This window comes from Chroicocephalus ridibundus, chromosome 2 (assembly GCF_963924245.1).
Source record: "Chroicocephalus ridibundus chromosome 2, bChrRid1.1, whole genome shotgun sequence".
NCBI lineage: Eukaryota > Metazoa > Chordata > Aves > Charadriiformes > Laridae > Chroicocephalus > Chroicocephalus ridibundus.
The window spans coordinates 118,268,273-118,285,082 of NC_086285.1; the positions used below are offsets into that span (position 1 = coordinate 118,268,273).

Sequence of the window (16,810 nt, forward strand, 5' to 3'; positions counted from 1 at the left end):
GAACGCGTCCAGGCGGGTTTTGAATGTCTCCAGGGTTGGAGACTCCACCACCTCTCTGGGCAGCCTGTTCCAGTGCTCTGCCACCCTCCAAGTAAAGAAGTTCCTCCTCATGTTGAGATGGAACTTCCTATGTTCAAGTTTGTGCCCATTACCTCTTGTCCTGTCACTGGGCACCACTGAAAAGAGCCTGGCCCCATCCTCCTGACACCCACCCTTTAAGTATTTATAAGCATATACCTCTTGATACGAACTATTCATTCGACTTAAGTTATTTGCACACTGCCTACAACAGTGGCGTATAACATGGGCAATACTCTAAAGCCCGAAGCTAACATAAAAAATGAGCTCCCAGCCCAGGGGAAAATCAAAGATACATAATAGCTCTGCCCCTAGAGCCTTGTCTGTATACATACAAGCAAACATATGACTAAACAGATGCACCCAAAAGAGACTGACAGAGGAGAAGGACAAGTCACAAACTGAGAGTTATTCTTCAAAACTGAAGAAGATGATATTGCAACTGTCTACATTCAGGTCACACGTTCAGGTCTCATAGTCATTTGCTGCCAGAGGGAGCTGACACCTACTCCAAGCAGCGGAAGTTAGTCATTCAGCAGCTGAATCTTTCATGCACTTTACCTAAATGCAGCTCCTGGGCTGGATATCCGTCAGTTCAAATGCAGCTCTCTGAAATACATCCATATCTTGTTCTAGCAGACTGGATTCTCCCCTTACACACCTTGCAGCAGCTGCACTGACCTACAAGGAACTATTTCTGATTCACATCAGCATGAATGATTGCAGAATTAACTGCACTGAGCTTATTTTAGGCTAATACTAGTTTTACATAAAAATATACGATATTCATTACCAGGCATGTTAAACAGGAACTACTGAAGGATGGTAGCTGTGGTATCTACAGACCATTCTTTTCTTTAAGCTGTTCTCCTGAAAGAAACTGAAGTGCTGTATTTGAGAAGTGACACAAGTTAAAGTTGTGTCACCCAGTCCCTTGTACAGTCCTGTTTATTAGAAACTTGAGAAGAGGCCAACAGCAGAGAAAAAGGCATTTAAGAACCCTCCAAAAACAGGCCTTATCAAAAACAATACACCATTCTACTGCCATCATCCCAAACCTCTGCAAAAATGCAGGCCGTAGCCTTTTGGACTATCACAGCGGAACACTGCTGTATTTTTGAAAAAATTATGTAAGAGTCTGTCAGTGCCAAACAGAAACAAAATGTGGGTTGGAAGAGCACATGAAGTAAGCGTGTGTAAGGAAAAAAAATGCAAAACAAAACAAAAGGAAAACACATTGCTAAAATGTCCACCTTTGATTGTTTATCTAAAAGAGGAACACATTCAAAAATGAAAAAAACAAGTTTTCAGCGAAGCTAACCATATAATTTGTTCCAAGGGAAGAATCTAAAGTCTAGGGACATAGTTCAGAAGGTAATTTTCCTTCAAGTATATTTCAGCATTTAAAAACCCACCTACACTGATGTTCTGAATGTCCTTTAAAAAAACAAAACCACAATGCACTAAATGCAGTAATCTCTCTTTCTTCTCTTTAAAGGTCACAGTTGTCCTCCTAGGCATTCAGATGCCTTACGAAAAAGAATGAGCTTGCAAGAAAAAATAAAGCAATTAAAAGGGCAATCTAAAGTAAATTATTTCCAAATACATTTTGGTGCTGAATCTTTAAAACTAGGAGGTGGAAAAGAAAGTTTTAATTAGCTATAACTAGTGTATTTTGAACAAAGGTCCCCAAGATTCTGACACATGATCACTAATTCCACCGAAAGATGGAGACTGGATGGTTGAACCCCAACAATTTTAGAAACAGGAATAGCTCCATGGACTCTGCCTACTTACTTGCTTAAAGGAACCGTGACTAGGCAGTACTGCAAAAGCTATTTTAAAAAACATTCATACCGTGAACATTTCTACAGAATTCTGACACAGCTTTCAGTGATTAGGAAAAAAATCCAAGTGTAGCATCGTTTAACAAAACATTTCCATGTGAGCTGAAATCATTCCTGAGAAATTATTTCAAATGCTTCCATGCACACACAAAAAAAAAATGGCGGGGAAAAAAGATTGTTTCTTAAAATAATCACTCTAAATTTAATGTGTCACTCCATTTTACTGTGGAAACAAGACCCATTTAAAGGAATACTTTATTAACACCTATTTGCCTTGATGTCAACTATTTCTATAGTTCCAGTCACTGAGTTATTTACAAGTACTTTTATAAATAAACAAAAATCTTGGCATTTCAGACTGTGTTTGTTATCTCAATCAAAAACGGTGCTAGCTCTTCACAATATGTATCAGCATTCAAGGAAATAAGTGTATCCTTGAGATGGATACTTACCTGGGATGAGGTCTGTGCATAAGAGGAGAGACAGCTGACCTCCTCCACTTATGCCCACAAGGCCACAACTTGCAGAAATTCATCAGCCTGGCCCAACTTGCCCTCGATGAAATGGCTTGTGTGGTATTGCAGATAGCCTGTGAGAGCTAGGACTGCAGATCCCACCGGGAAGGAGAAGAAAGAAGATTAAAGCAGCATCACCTCAAGCACAGGGAGAATGCTGCAGGATTGCTGGAACAAAGATTGGGCCTGAATAGTCAGACAATGAAACAGAACAAATGGGACTTCTTTACACAGCTACTCTAGTAGAGGGAATGAACAAGAACCAGGAAAGAAAACAGAGGACAACCCAGCCCCAGTGCCTGGATTGTGCCACAGAGAAGGGTCTTAAAACAGCAGCCCTTTTACAAGTTTGTACCAGAAGTGGGGTTGGACCCACCTAGAAAGCGTGGGACAGCAGAGAAATACAGACTCATTTGTCAGCTTACAACCTGGTCCCTAAAGAGGGAAACAGAGCTTGTGAGATCCCTGTTCCAGTTTCTAAATAGGAGTAACGTATTTCAAGAAGATTTAGTGATAGGAAAGACTTGCTCTTTGTAAACACTGCAAGACAAAGAGCTGAGGCTGAACTCATTGTACCTAATGACCATGGACATGTGAAAGCTCCAGGGTTTGTGCATCAGAGAAAACATGGCCATCAAAGATAACTCATCAGAAGTTGGTAAATCATCAACTATGGTGAAGTTTTAAGGAAGGATCATGAGGAATCACTTAGGAGGAAAAAGGTCTGTGTCTCCTTAGTGGTGAAATACCTGTCTGAAAGGCTGAGCTTGGGGTAGGGCTCCAGAGTATTAACCCACAAGAAGTGGGACAGTCAGAGGCTTCCCAGATTCGGTTCGCCACAAAAAAAAAGGGTGAAAATCTCAGGCATTTCCATTATTCTGGGAACCAAAGACAGGCCCGGATGCCATGCAGCATCCTGCACACTGCTTACATCGTCATTTACATTTAACAAGCTGCTCTGAAGGACAACACAGTGTCCAGCTTCAGGATCCAAAGAGAAGAAGGGAGTTGATTCCACGGGTCCAGAGTTTGCTCATTATCAGGCTGAATTACCAGCAACAAGATCAACGATGACATCATTGAAATGCTTGGTAGCAGACTAAGATTCATAAAGCAGAAATATCCTAATGTGCGGAAGAACAAAACAGTAGGAACAAATCCAGCACGTAAAATCATCCTTGCACAGGCAAAAAGGAGGAATAGGAAAGAACATGCTCTCATGCATCTGCATTTGTAAATCTGCTTTAGTGATTCACGAGTGGAGGGAGGCACCATTACCACTAGTTTTAAAGAGTTCCCAAGGACCTTAGGTAGACAGACCGTTACACAACTCATGACATGAATGATCCCCTCCTTTCTCCTAATCACATTATGGTCAGACAAGAAAAAATGCTCAGAAGAGAAGGCAAAATTTGTTTCATAAAAGTTGTTTTTAAAAAATCAGACAAAAAATAGAAATTAATTTAGAATTAGAAATTAGTTTTATAGATAATGAAGTAAAAAATAAAGACTGGAGAATTCTTTGCTGGAGGACCTTAAGAACAGGCAAGATCACTGCTGAGCCTGCTTCCCTATTAGATCTATTTCTTGACCACATAACATCAGAAAATTCTAGGAAGTCTGACATGTGGCGTGAAGACAGGAGATGGCAGTGGCATTCCTAAGGGTTCCCGGTCCTTGACAAAGCAGAAACTTGGATCCTGGGAGATACAGAAATGTGGGACTCTGCATTCTTTGCTGCCTTGCCTTCTCCCCTGACCAGCTGTGGTTATGCCATAGCCTCTGCTGTGCCAGTTCTCGATCACTTCAAACCAGCCAGCACTGGCTGGATAAATGTGTCATTCTTGACCAAGCTATCACTGGTCCCTTCCACCTCTGACTTTGCAATTACTTTAGAGAAAGATTTTCAAGCTGCAAGAGCCAGCTGTATATTTTAAGTATCAAGCATTTCTGAGGTGTTCAGGAACATGTTGTTTATACAGCCAAGAACAAGGATGAGGACATTTTCAAAATTTAGATTCCAGTTTAATCTTCCTATCTGGAATGGAAAGATATGGGGGATTTAGTCCAGACATGACCATGATTTGTTAATATTACAATTATACTTGTACATACCATATAAAAAGTATGTTTCCTCCGATTCACTGTTAAACTGCTAGAAAGTTAAATGTCATAGTTCTTGCTGTAAGTGAACACAGAATACTTTACAAAAGTTTTCCTTCGTTTGTGTACACAGAGCCAATCCTTGTAAACTCACTTCCCCAAACTGCCGAAACCTCTGTCCTTACAAAAACGCGTATTTTTTCCAAAGACAGTGTTTTGAAATGGCTCATCAAGTTCACTCACTGTGCAAAATAAATCATTCAACATATCATCAGGTCATCTTCTCAAAACATCAGGAAAAAGCTTCTGATATACATAACCTTTGTTTTCATTCTGCTGGTGGAATTAAAGCAATGTCAAGCTTTTTATAGACATAATATTTGTTTTGTCCCTCTTCTGCATGTTTTAACCAGCTGCTAAGATAATAATCAAAAATCGTCAGGGAAATGGATCACTGTTGGTGCCACCAAAAGCTGAAATCCAGTACTACCAAAAAGGCAAAAATTACATCAGGCAAACATCAGTAACAACATACACTCTTCTGTTTCTTGAGGGAGAGCCACTGAAATACCTTCCCAAATTTCAGAGTTACATCTCGTTTGTATGTACATCTATTTGACAGTAAGTGTATGTACATGTGTGCACACAAATATAAAATGCTATGTCAGGTATAGAGATCTAGCAAAAATGAAACAAAAAAGCTTAAGAACAGGTTAAAAGGAACAGTTAATATTTTAATGCCATCTTCTGTGTTCATTAATTCACATGAATTTGCTGAGCTGTTAACACTCTCCCTCCTTGTTTACATACGCTTTTCATCTCAGTTGGACTACAAGCCATTTCCATCTAGCTTTCCTCTGCTTTGCTGCATCCAAAGTTAAGGCAACCAAACACTGCCAGATGGGCAACTTCTCTGCACCTTCGCAAGAATACTTTGATTCAGAGAGATCCAGCAGCTACTGAAACAGATGAACAAGGCATTGACTGGGACAGCCAAATACACAGAAGAACACCGAGGGATCTGGATCGCCCCTGTCTAAACCTTGACTGAAGTGGTGCAGCGTGTACTGACAAGCCTTTTTGAAATAACCCAGACTTGAGATCTTCCTACAGCAGGTGCTGACTGTGAAGTTTCACAAAGTCAGCAATGAGCAAGGAGAAGCACCAATGACCACCAGTACGCACACCAATTGTGGAAGGCTGGTACAGGCACTGGAAACCTGCCACAAGTGGGCAGCAAAAATCCCAGCTGAAGATGGCAAACATGGTACACCATCCTTCCTCGCAAGAAAGAGGACTTCGAACTAAAGTCAAGTACAACCGGACTGCTTGTGAATAGGGCAGGAGAAAATGCCCTACTCGAGAAAACATGGAAAAAAATGAATATACTGCTTTCTTTCCACGGTCATCAGTCAAAATAAAGCACCATTAACAGCTGCAGACACTGTGTACAGAAGATATTCCCAGTCCTGCACAGTACCTGAATTAATACTGCGTGCAGAACCAGACCAAAATCAAACAAGCATTAACTGTTTAATTTCAGGTCAGCTTTGGGGATGATCTATCACGGAAATAAAAACTTCCCTGGAAGCTTACAAACATATTGCCTATTGCAATGAAAAGGCTTTCCATGCAATCTGGATCATTTCTAGAAGTTTGAAGGCTCATTTAAACCAACTTTAAAGCGTCAAAGCCAATCTCTGGTTAAAAGAGGTAGAGCAAATGGGCGCAAAAATCCTCCAACTAACCCTCCTGTAGAGCCTCCTTCCCCTAGATATTGATTCAGACGTATTAATCAATACATTAAAAGGACCTGTGAGAGTTTTCAACTTTGTTCTGAGGGTCTGTTGTTACCAATTAAAAGGAAATGCAAAACATACTGCTTAACCTAACAGCTCCAGGTGATAACGCAGGCCCCTGAAGGAGCAGACAGAGAAGGATTTTAAGCAGAGACACAGCTTTTTCCGAAGAAAAATAAGGAAGCTTTAGGCTTAAACCAACAAAATAATGGCTACTCCCAATGGAAACAGCAATGCTGTGATCCTGCCTGAAAAGCTGAGCAGCCCAAACAAGGGAAAGAAACAATCCAAAAGTGAAATACATTGGAGAAAGGGGTAAAGCAAAACAGGGTTTGCTCTCAATTCCGCTCATCAGTTTAAAGCTAACTTGAGCATGTCCACTGCCATCACCCTTACAGCCTGACCAAAGTGCAGACGTGCCCTAAGGGTTTTTGTTTCCTGACAGACTTAACTGGAGACTGTCAGGCTATGAATTCAGTAGACAGCGCAATGAGTTTGTGCTTTACAGCATACTTAGGTGCGCACTGCTCTCAGGTGGACTCTGCTCAGCTCTCCTGAAGGAAGAAAACCCTTTAATCCTCCCCGACACACACCCTTGATCAAGAGGTGCATGGGCCTGGGCAGCATTGATGCTTAAACAGTAAGTGATGCTGGCACCATGGCAACAGTGGCACCATGGCAACGGTGACAGTCAGTAACTTCATGACCCACACAGCTTTGATCCAGCCACACAGAAGTTTTTACCAGCTGTTGTAAAATTCTTTGAGATCCTTTATTTCTATTTGCCTAAATGCCTGCACAGATCTCCAGCTTCGCTAAAGCACATTTTTCTTGAAGGAGGTTTGGGTCACTTTCTTCTGCCCTTCCCTTATGTTTTATTTCTCTTTACTTTTTTGACAATTATTAAAACAATAATGGTAAATTCCAGGGGGTTCTTTAAGAACACATTTAGTTCTGTGTATTGTGACTCAATAGCAGCCAGTGCTTAAACTTGCCCTGACAGTCAAATGGCTAATGATGACGGTAAAACTTAGTTCTAGTTCAAATGAATCTATCTGGTTTTCATAGCAATTAACTTCTGAGCCAGCTTAAAATCAGCTACTCACTGGATTTAAAACATAAAACATACTTAAAAAGAGGGGGAGGGTAGACCAAATGACACACACAGTCAACAATCTGCCCTCTAAAATGTTTTCAGAACAGATGCAGTATAAATGTTTACCTCTACCAAAATCATCAGGTTTTTTAAATTTTTTGGTTTTGTTTTTGTTTTTTTACCTTAACAATAACCCAAACTATAATCTCTGCATCACAGAGGAGTATTTCTATGTATCAGCTTTTCAGTTGCTATAAGAAAGCAGACTTCTTAATTATCCCTAGTATGCTTTTAAAGGGCAGACAATCCTCTGCATTTCTATGCCTAGACAATAATATACAGTTCCAGTATTTAGAGAGTTAGGTATCCATCCTCTACTTTCTATTGCATTTAGGAAGATTCTTCTCAGTGCTGTTGTTTGTACATTCTTTTTGTTTCCAGGATGTGATGACCAATGCAACCAAGACACTGATCCTGCAAGTGCAAGATTGAAGCAATAGGTGGTTGTATCAGCTTCCTTGAAGTCATTCAGCACCCTGGTTTACCAGATTAATACATTGTCAAGGACTAATGTATAATCCTTTCAGATTAATGTGCTACAGTAACTATCTTTTAATACTGAGCATCATGTGAATGCCAAAAAGAACTGCTGAATTGTTGTCTAACTTCATTATTCTCTTATTCCTCATAAGACAAAGGGGTGACCAAACTATTGTTCTTGCACCGTATGCGTCTCATTAGCAGTTTGGCTGCAGAAGAAAATGAGCCATTAGGGGATACTGAAGCTGCGGTTACTAGGTCATTCTGGAACCAGCTGTATGCCCAGCCCTGTCCTACAATGCAGAAAGGGTTCAAAAAAGCCCTTCTGGCTCCTGCCTCTGAAACACTTCTAGAGAACCATATGCCTTCACCTCTTTAGGGTACACGGTACCTGTCTCACGGCTCTCAGCCATACAAAGATTTAATGTATAGCTACTGGGTAGTCTTTCTGATTCTTGGCAATACCTTAATTTCCTTGGTTCTGCACTGTCTGTTTCTTTCTTTTAAGCCTTACAAGAACCACCTCAGAGAAAGACACAGCAATTCTTCTATGTTGCAGAGACACCTTACAATAGTTAAGTACGGAAAGTAAAGAAGGATATGTGGGTTACTGAGCGTAATTAATAGAATTCATGTAAGAAAATCATGGTCATATTTACAACGATCAGACATGAACAAGACAAGATCTTTCCTTTCAGAAAGGTCTACATCTATCAATGTAAACACATATATCTACATATGCATTCATATATATAAACACATACTGTATATAGCATAGAAATATATAAACATACATCACTGACGAGATAGGACTGACCTATTACAAGCACATCATAACTCATTTTGCTTTCCTACAAAAAGTGAAAGATATTCTGAGACTTTTAAAGAAAATCACAACTCTTTGCCCCTTGTAAAATACTAGGTTGGCTTGAAAATTACACTAGCTATTTCTTTTTGAACATCAGGTAGCCACTCCACCCTGCCTTCACTCAAACACAAACATCAGATTTTCTGTCGTAATAAAGAGAAAGCAAAAACATGAAGCATTTGCCCTCCACTACTGGAGATAACGGACAAAACATACGTTTCCCCTTCTTATGATGAATGAGAGGTAAAGTGCTACCAATCTTCAGCCTATAAAGTGTAGAGTGGTTACAGTACAGAGCTCAATTTTAACAGTGCCTCTGTTCATATTTAAATATTTCTCTTAAACATGGCCACTGAAAATGTAATCCAGATACCATAATTACTCTCAGTGTTCCAGTTCCGTTTTAAGGACGCAAAGGGAAAACCCTGCACAATTCATGTACATTCTCCCTGAAGCATGCTTTGCTGATATGGAAACACTATCAATCATGATTCAAACAGGTGTGCATACATGCACCACACTCATAGCATCTGTTCAGGTCAGTTCTGCAAATGAGAGGCACAATCCAGGCAGCTAAAGCTTTGTCAAGCAAGAACAGCAAAAGTCATTTAATGAGGGATATGAGAAGGCTTCTTTAGGCCAAATAACTTTGACTTTATTTGACTCTGGCAAAAAGTGCTTTGTCCATTCTTGCTGTTACAAGATTGACTGTTGAGGCACATATAACTGACCAAAAGCTGAATTATATTTGTATTTCCAGGTTATACCAAATGCCCCCTGTTCCCTGTAAATGCTTCATGCATTATAATGCTTAACTGTACTTTTCCTCTGTCATTTCAGCCTGTCGAGGAGTCTCTTTTCCTGATGTGCTGTCCCAATACTGCAAAGGCCTTAAGCTGCTCCTGCCATTTAGTCTCTCCCCTGGAACCTCTGAGCTCAGAAGCTGACAGGGCAATGTGAGTCATCATCTTGTTCTTATTTTATGAATTGTTAAATATTCGTGTAATGGAGTTAAGTATTGGAACAGCAACAACAGCAGTGTTCAACCTATTATGATCATGGGCACCAGTCACTGAAACCTTTTGAGCAGATGTGAACCTGTAAAAAATCTACACCTCTCTATGCTTTTACTCAGTCAGTTCTCTCAGTATTATCTTCTGTTTGATGCCCTGAATTTTACTGGTCAGTAATATGGTACACTGTGTTAAAGAATTATTTTTTCTATTTCATTTGAAAAGCATTGCTTTTCAATTTGGGGAGCAGCCAGCTGTTTTAACACTCTGCTGCTGTAAAATACCACAATAAAATGCACTTCATCTTATGTTACGTTCAGCAAGAGCTAGCCTTTTGGCATTCCAAGTTATTCTTCACCTCAGCTAGCCCTTATGAGATCATGAAATAGAGATTACCATAAAGAGACACAGAAGGCTGATAACCCGGACAGGATGACGATGCTTTTCATCGTCACACTTAAGCGGTGAATTTAACAGGCAAACTGACAGTTTGCTACATATATCTGGCACAAAAGGAGCTGGCTCCTTGGGAAGGACTGAGCTCAGCATCTGCCTATGTCTATCTTCCTCCAGAGGGCTAGATGCCAGTGGGTGGGCCAGCAGCCAGGTCAGGCAGGGACCGATACTATAACTGCCTTGCAGTATCAGGACTTCTGACGAAAGGTGGGAGAGGAGGCAATTCCAAACTCCACACGGTGGACCATGACCTCCCACAGCAGTGGCTCCGTGCTGGCTCAGCTGGCATCAAGGAGGAAAAAAAAGCTGGTTCCAGCAGGCAGAGTGTAAAGTTCCTGGCAGTTGGGGTCCATGAAGAAAAGGAAAATTGACTTGAGTTTCCTGGAGGCAGAATACACTGGCACTGTGGTGGAAGACAATATTTTTAAGCATAGACCGCTTAGTGGCTGTGATAATTCTGGACCATTTAGCTACTTTATGTGCACCATTTCATAATTCTCAAAGTCCAAATTAACCAGGCTGATATTTTTAGCCCCTGTCAGTTTTTTCTCTCTCAAAGTGCAAGAGAATATGGTTCAAGGGACCATGACTTCTGGAAGAGAACTTCAACAGTGAGGAGAGTAAGGCAAAAAAAATGGGGCCAAAGGCAGATATGTTATGGGCTACATCAATGTGTTTCCATGCAATACAAGAACTGAATGTCTTTTCCAAAGTCAGCTGGACACTCAGTCCAAAGCCATGTGCTTGGCTGTTGCCCTATACCAGATAATACCTTCACAAAGCAGACCAGAAGACTGACAGAAGAAAATATCCCTTGAGCAACCTGGGAAGCCAACAGCGAACTTTTCCACATAGACATCAGTTAGGCGAACACCTACCCAGCTGTGCACTCCGACGCCACTTCCACAACTGGCTCAAATGACCCAGATGGGGACTGGCCCATTGTGCCAAGACTGATCATATCTGAAGTACCTTACTGTAGAGGGGGGTGCTGGGTAGGGTGCTTCACGCATTCTCAGCGACTGCTCTTTCCATGCTAGATTGCCCGAAGGTCTCAGGCTGAACGCTGCAGGCTGAGGCCATTGTCAGTTCAAGACCTGTGTGGTTTTGTGCTTCTTCAAACCTCTTCTTGCCCACAGTATATCTGCTACAAAAGAACAGATCCTATGCATGCTGCTTTACTTATACATTGAAAGCACAAATGCTGCTGAAAGCATTCAAGGATATTGTCAGAACCAATGAGGACAACTAGCTTAAGGGCAATATTTTAGTGAAAAGTAACATAATGTATTTTTCAACTGTTAAAATCTATAGAAACACCGGAAGTGCTTATATTCCTTGTCAACATTATCAGATGTAAAACATTTTTCTGTCATGACTAACTCAGAACTCAGATATCACTAGTATCAAAAATAGCATAGGAAACTTCGGGATGCGTAATTGAGTATTTTTTAAAAATCCATTAGCAGAAATAGCAAGTTTCCATCAATCTCTCTCCCGCATGACACTTACAGTTTTGGTATTTCTGTGCATGTATAAAGTCCATTTCCTATTGTATTTCCCATCTCACAACTCCTTTGGGAAAACCTAATTCATAAACAAATAATTCCCAGACCAGATAGCTAAATCTCCCTGCTGACCCCTTTCTGTACAACCCAACAATAACAACAGAGACACAGTCTCTGCATTGCCATTCTCTGGTGTGTTTATGCTGTTTTAGTAATGATGTAATGGAAAGAAATCAACATGCTATTATTATTATTATTATTATGCTAAGGACTGCAAGGAAGAATTGGTATTCTTTAAGGTTTTATTTTTCCATTCAAAAACAAAAGTCTTTCCAGGGCTTTCTAACCATTCACTGTCACAAAAGCTCAAAATATTCCATCAGAAACCTTAAGAAACGTGATACATGAAAAAATGTTTTTTAAAACATCAACACAGCTAATCCACTTTGAGCAACGCCTTTTATGAGCAATGTCACAAAGTTACACACTTAGCCCTGTGGGCTCCAGCGGTCCATGTGTGTCCCATGCATGGGAAGACAGTGACAGAAGTGACTATAGCCTTTGGCCTCCCATTCCGTCAGAAAGGGTGGGGAAGACTCTGCAAGAAGACCCATTCCCCTCTGCCCCCTTAGGACAACCATCCGTAACAACATGCATGGAGAGAGCTGGACTCTTCCTCTCCATGCTAGCCGTGGATATGATGAGAACAGCTCACTGTCATCTCCTAAAATTGTTTGAAGGCTATGCGACTTCCCTGAGCACCACACACTTCAGGGACAGGACATAAGCCATTCAGTCTGCCTCCCCCAGAGCCCTGTGGTTGTTTGCTGACTTTTGTCAAAAGTCAAAATCTAATCCTTAAACAGGTGTACAGATGGGATTGAGAAATAAATGCACTTAAGACTTTGCAAAGATTGGTTCTAAGTTGGGAAGGGAGAGGAAGAGAAAGACAGGGAGCCCCATTTCAGACAGCAGCAGCTCACTAACATGGGCAGTTTCTGAAGAAAGCAACCTGGAGTGCGACACCAAGTGCCTATCAGAGAGGTCAATGATCAGGCTCAAGATTTGTGAGGCAGTCATGGGTGACGTGGAAGTTTTTAAGGATCAAAAAAGCAGATAACAATCCTCAAAAGAACAGGGAAGCAGCAAGGGAGGAGAATGTGGCTACATTTGCTCATTTTTGGAAGCCTAGCATTAGCTAACTTTGAAACCTTCCATGTTTGTATGTTATATAGCGCATGGTTCTCCCATATAATTTTGGCATTTACATCAGCACATTAGCAACGGAAACAATTTCCAGAACAGTCCTCATTCTTTTGTTTTCTCTCTGTCACACTTATGATTCATCTCCCAGCCTGAGCTCTACAAATGTAAGTAACTCTGGGAGACCAAATAAAAACATGGAAGACTGCATATCTGTTATGCAGAGGAACCAATGAAGCTGCATCCTCTGCAATTCAACATTCTGTTAGATTTGACACAATCTACTTTTAAATTGTCATTTTCTACTGTCAAGTATATAGAGACGGTTTGTCAAAGTACCTTCCAAAGACACAATCCAAGCCAGCGGTTCTGCAGTTAGCTTGACGTTCAAGAGAATGACAATATCAAATGTAAGTGATGCGCATCATGATGGATAAAAGGAAACAAACTGATTCAGAGCATCTCTTAGGGTTCAATCTATCAATTAATGTCTGCTGAGACTGGATTTATTATATCGAGCACAGATGAAAATTGTGCTGCGATACTACCCCCAAGTTGCAACACATAACTTTATGTACTTATTTGTTTGACCATGTTCTGCCCAAACGCTGTGTAGCTGCCATTTTCAGTGGATACAACGCCTCTTAATGTACATATGAAAATTTTCCATTACCTGGAGATTCAAAACCTCCAACAAGTCTCAGCTATTCTTACGAGACAGCTTCCTTAAATTGCATTAGTGCTCCTGGGAGCCTGTGACACTTTGCTTAGTGGTCATGTAGCACACAAAGGAGCTGTTATGGAGACTGATGTCTTCCCAACAATTATATGGTGTAATTAGTGTTGGATGCTACAACGTAACTATCAAGCTGTCTCCATGGAAACTACCCAAAAACCTATACTTTTAAGGTTTCAGCAACTGGACTTTTTTATAGACCCTTAAAATGCAGTTAAGAGCACACTGATTGCCTTATCTGCTTGTTAAGCTCAACAAAGAAACACATTTTCTTTTCCAAGGTATTTGCTTGGTCCCTGTAGTGACTCACAGGAATCAAATAGATGTGTCAAGAATAAATATACATATTTCATACAGTGAGGACCAACCACAAATCAATAAGGATTTTCACCATTTTTAATTATCTTTATGCACATGTGCATGCAAATCCACGTGCATAAGAGTACACAAGGTGCATAGATGGAAGAAGCTGACTTCTACTTTTATGAACTCCTTCTTGGCATACTTGAAAGCTTCAGGATCATGGAAACTCCCTCTCTTAGAGATGCACTTCAAACCACACTGGTGCCATGAAGAACATACCAGCAGAGTCTGGCCCGGTCTAGCACACAGTTCTCCCTCTCTCCCAGGGCTTTGGCTTGCAGCTGCACAGTTTTTCCAGGTTGGGCAGATCTTGAGACAGCCTTGCAAGCAGTGCAGGATCTTTGCCGAATGAAAATGCACCGCGTTTATGGAACTCTAGTGGGAGTTTATGACATTTTTGCATAAAGCTTTATGAAGTCCAAGCCAAGAAAGCAATGTGATTTTCAGCCAAGAATCTCACTGTCACTTTTGCCTGAGCACTGCAGCATGCAAAGAAGAGACTAGTTCAGTCTACAATATAACCAAGTGGGCAAGTGCCGGAAAACCAGAAACATTCTTGTTCTAGTTATGATATACATACAAATTTTTTAAACAGATTTTTTAATCCAGAACTCTCTCCCATTAGGGCAGAGATGAACAAGGAGAGCTATTTGCTTCAGAAGGTGCAAGTGGCAGGACTCTCTTTAAGTGGCACCTATTTCTGCCAGTAAACAGCCCTCAGCAGAAGCAAGGAACTGACATTCTGGACCAGAATATTTTATAGCACTTGCATGCTAAGCAGCAGTGAGAGAGGAATTAAGAGTTATACAAATAGAAGCACATGCTTTAGCAAAGGCTTTAAGACTGCAAAAATGTGGAAAAAACATGAATTTATTTTATTTCTCCTGGTTAGTTTGCCCCTGGAATTAAAGCAGATCAAATTCTCATGTGAAACACTATCTGTGAAGAGAGGTGCAGTGAGCATAACCAGGCTAGGAGCCCCAGAAGACTTGCAGTTGTGGCCTCTCCATTTTATGAGAAGGAGGAAAAAGAGAATTTCTGCTTTAATAAAAAACTTCAGTACTTTTCCAGTCTTTAAGAGGGATATCATCCATTTTGTCGCACTGACATGAAGATGGATCTAGTCTATCCATTCTCTTCACGACACCATGGGGACCAAAGCAGCAGATACACAGACACAAAATACAAAACCAAAGACTACAGGAGGCATTCTGAATAGCTGTTATATATTTTGGGTGAGGATTAAAACTGCTGGGGTATAAGTACAGTGGGCTACAGTTAGGTAAATAAGACCTACGGGTAAGATACTCTTTCAGACGTCCCTGCAAAAAGTACTTTCACAACGTCTGGCAGCCAGCATTAAACATAGGGTGACCTCGGGCAAACCCTTCTGAAGTTAACAAACAAGGAACCAAAGCAGCTGTCAGGGGATGCTTTTCTGTATCAGGGAGCCTTCAATGCTATTCAGATATCCTAGAGACTACATAATGGCGCATGGGATGGCCACATAGAAAAGAGCCGCATGCTCCTGATCAGATTAATCTAAATTTTCTTCGAATCAATGCATAAGAAAACCAGCGTAAAACTCAATGCAACTTGATTTCAGTTATCCAACTTCATTTCTTCAGAGGGGGGAGGAAGAAACAGAGAATCCCAAATCCACTTTCCACTGACCTTCCCATTTATTCTTCCTCTTTATTACAAGCTGCCTCAATAGGTTCCTGTCAGAAACAAGCTGAATTCCCTACTACAAGTTTATTGGGATAACACTAAACATGACACAGGAGTATGAATTCATGAGTAACCAGTATCTTGCTGAAGACATGTTCTGAAATACCATTTTCCCCTTCTATTCATGATTTGAATTATTTCTGCTGCTTAGCTTTTAGAGACAATACCAGGTTTCATCACCAGATATAGATTGGCAGCCTTAATCTAAACAAACTCACTGACAGCACTGTTAGAGTTCATTAGCGTTCTCACCAGATGCTTCTGTCTGTATATATGAGCATCTCCAGTTTTTCTTTCCAGTACATGACCCGTGATACTAGCACAGCTTTCAAATTAAAACAAGAAATCTCAGTATAGCTTCAAATCCTTGCTCTTCTGGGGATCAAATCTGTGCAAGGCTATGAAAAAGCACTGCATATTTCTTAGGCTTCTTAAAAGCATTTTTAGTTGTTTTACAGATCACTTTAGCAATTTTTTGGCATTTCTCACAAATCTACACAGATATGACTAACACACACACCATTTGTTTTCACAGCAAAAGTGCAGAGAGCATTTGTCACTATAAATATCACACAGGGCTATATATACAGATGAAACCTGTGCTTCGTCTGTCTCAGCACAAAGCGACGCTTTGACACGAAAGCTGTCAGAAATCATTACAGGGAAGAATTTAAAAACCTCATACAATGATTAAGTCGCCATAGCCAAAGTAAGTATCATAAAAACAAGTTATAACACAGCGCCAGTTTTTAAGTGAATGAAAAATTAGAGGCCAGGGAGGCCAAATATGCGGGCTTCACAAAGAATGTCTCTTTGAATCTGCAAAGCAGGCCCGATCAGATCTCACGGTTAGTTTATTGGTCTATCGGCACTTAACAAGAAATGAAGTGGTGGCAACAATCTCAGCCCCAGCTCATCAGTCACATAGGTACAAAGCATCCAAACGGAAAACAG

At 40.7% G+C, this 16,810-nt stretch overlaps 1 protein-coding gene across 2 annotated transcripts in view; it reads right to left on the bottom strand.

The window, feature by feature from the left end:
• The window catches only part of TMEM241 (transmembrane protein 241), a 58,049-nt gene that overhangs the window by 6,218 nt on the left and 35,021 nt on the right, over window positions 1-16,810 (bottom strand). The gene's annotated exons all lie outside the window — the stretch shown is intronic.